The following is a 2,979-nucleotide window of genomic DNA, read 5'->3' on the forward strand; positions in this document are numbered from 1 at the left end:
GGTATTCAACTAGACTCAATCAACAGCGAAGCATGGATCAGGTTCAGAATGAGTTGGCTGAGATGAGGGCGAACATGGCCCAGTTCATAACAATGATGCAAGGGGTTGCTCAAGGTCAGGAAGAGCTCCAAGCCCTGGTCCAGAGACAAGAGACTGTGATTCAGACGTCCAACCGTGCTTCGCCTGTTGTTGTACCTGCTTATGAGAATGTCAATGTTGCTGCTCCCGCTAACGACTATGCCGTTGGGGAAGAGTTGAGAGGAATAAGGATCAATGGCCAGCCTCTTGCCGCAGAGGTCAATGCTAGAGCTACCCGGGCTCCTGTTCGCCATCCTGCTCCGATTGTCGACAGACAAGAGGACATGTTCACGCTTCTGAGTGAGGATGATGAGGTGGTCAGAGTTGAGGATAGGGATCGTAAGGTTGATGCCCTGGCTGAGAAGATCCGTGCGATGGAATGCCAGAACTCCTTCGAATTTGATGTTACAAATATGGGGTTGGTAGAGGGGTTGAGAATCCCATACAAGGTCAAAGCACCCTCATTCGAAAAGTACAACGGTACCTCTTGTCCTCGCACCCATGTGCAAGCTTACTTCAGGAAGATCTCCGCGTACACTGACGACGAGAAGATGTGGATGTACTTTTTCCAAGACAGCTTGTCTGGAGCGTCTTTGGACTGGTACATGGATCTGAAAAAAGAATCAGTCAGAAGCTGGAAAGATCTGGGTGAAGCCTTTCTGAGGCAATACAAGCACAACATGGACATGGCGCCGAGCCGAACCCAATTGCAGAGCTTGTGTCAGAAATCCAAGGAAAGCTTCAAAGAGTATGCCCAGAGGTGGCGTGAGCTAGCCGCTAGAGTACAGCCTCCTATGCTGGAGAGAGAGCTGACTGACATGTTCATTGGAACATTGCAAGGTGTGTTCATGGATCGCATGGGAAGCTGTCCGTTCAGTAGCTTTTCTGATGTTGTTGTCTGTGGGGAAAGGACTGAGAGCCTTATCAAAGCAGGAAAGATACAAGATCCTGGCTCTGCAAACTCTTCAAGTTCTAAGAAGCTATCCTCTGGGGCTCCCAGAAGGGGAGAGAATGAAACAAATGATGTGCACCGTCGGAGGAGTGCGAACAGAGGACCATATCGTCAGGTCGCTGCTGTGACTATCCCAGCAACTCAAACTCAACAGCAACAGAGAAGACCAACTCAGCAGTATCAACATCAGCAACATCGTCCGCAATAGCAGGCTTACCAGCCTCCCTATGATAATCAAGCCGATACGGGTAATGAGAGGAAGAGGATCATTTTTGACCTGATCCCTATGTCATACTCAGAGTTGTATCCCTCTTTGATAGAGCGGAACTTGATTACTCCCAGAGACCCGCCGGCTATACCCGTCAACCTCGGTGGTGGTATAGGCCTGAGCAGCATTGTGTGTATCATTCGGGTGCTCCTGGTCATGATGTGGATAGTTGCTTTCAGTTGAAGATGAAGGTTCAAGACCTCGTAAGGTAAGGTATTCTGAATTTTGAAGACTTGGGTCCCCGTGTTAATCAAGCTTGAAGATAACAAGTCGCGGGCTGGCGTTGGCTTTTCTCCTGAGGTCTTCAACAAAGAGGGATGTTCAAAAGCAGAAGCTATTGACGCAAGAGATTCTGACCGTTGTTACCCCTGGTGAGATCTATCACAATTGGGTCACTGTGGGCGTTACTACAGTTGTTCATAAGTCAGAGTAATAATCACTTTGTTTAAAAACCCTTCTCCCATGCCAAAAGGAGAAGTGATGACATTGTTGGCAACATTTTGTGCAATGATATTTTCATTCAAATATATTCATGTTAAACATTTGTTTTTCCAATTGTTTTCCCTTTTCGCTTTTTGCATGAAATTGGTGATCACAAAAAACCCTAAAAACAAGAATAAAAGCAATCTTTTCATCTGCATAACGATTGTCTTGTTTGATTTCCAAAAAAGGCTTTTCATATCAAATCATTATGCAGGTTGATTCTCAAACCCATTGAACCTAATGATCGGACGTCATCTCCCAATTTTGAATTCCCTGTATTCGAAGCGGAAGGAGATGATGTTGAAGGGATTCATGACGAGATTTCCCGACTTCTTGAGCAAGAAAAGAAGATCACTCAGCTGCATCTCGAGAATCAGCAGAACAGCCAACTGGGGCATATATATATAAAAAAAAAGAGGAGGGTGCGAAACCAAACAAAAAAAAAATAATCAAAAGAAATCAAAGGCAAAATCAGAAAAAAAAACAAAGAAAGAAAAAGAAAGAAAGGAACAGAAGAAAATAGCACCCTCGAAGTCCCAAGTTGACTAATGCTGAATTCGATCGAAAAGGAGAGATCAACTGCCATATGTCATGGTCAGTTACATCAGCAGAGAGCGATGAAAGCGTTCGACAAGAAGGTCAAGTCTCGAGTTCTGAGAAAATGACCCTGTGCTCAAGAAAGTCTTGTCTTTCGCGCCCGATTCCAGGGGGAAGTGGACTCCGAGCTATGAATGTCTATATGTGGTCAAGAAAGCCTTTTCAGGCGGTGCTCTGACATTTACAACAATGGATGGAGAAGTTCACTCGTCCTGTGAATCCTGATGCAGTCAAGAAATACTTCGCCTAAGATAAAAAAAAGAAAAAGCAAAACAGCTCGCTAAGTTGAACACCCCAAAGGGCGACTTAGGCAAAAAGGAGCGTCTCGGTGGATTGAAAACCCGAAAGGACGATCCAGGCAAAAGTTAGAGACATTGGAAAAGAATTTGCATCCCGCTAGATTGAGCACCTCACACTGGGGCAATCTAGGCAAAAATTAGGGATTTGGCAAGTAACTGCATCTTGACAAGACTGTGTTCTATATCTGTCATTCGCCAAGAATTCTCAATGCGTCGTCGACCGAAGCTCCGAATACATCGAAGTTCAGAATGGTAGAGGAAAGGTCATTATGTTCAATGTAGCCCTCTTCCAATATACATCA

This window comes from Lathyrus oleraceus, chromosome 4 (genome assembly GCF_024323335.1).
Source record: "Lathyrus oleraceus cultivar Zhongwan6 chromosome 4, CAAS_Psat_ZW6_1.0, whole genome shotgun sequence".
Classification (NCBI taxonomy): domain Eukaryota; kingdom Viridiplantae; phylum Streptophyta; class Magnoliopsida; order Fabales; family Fabaceae; genus Lathyrus; species Lathyrus oleraceus.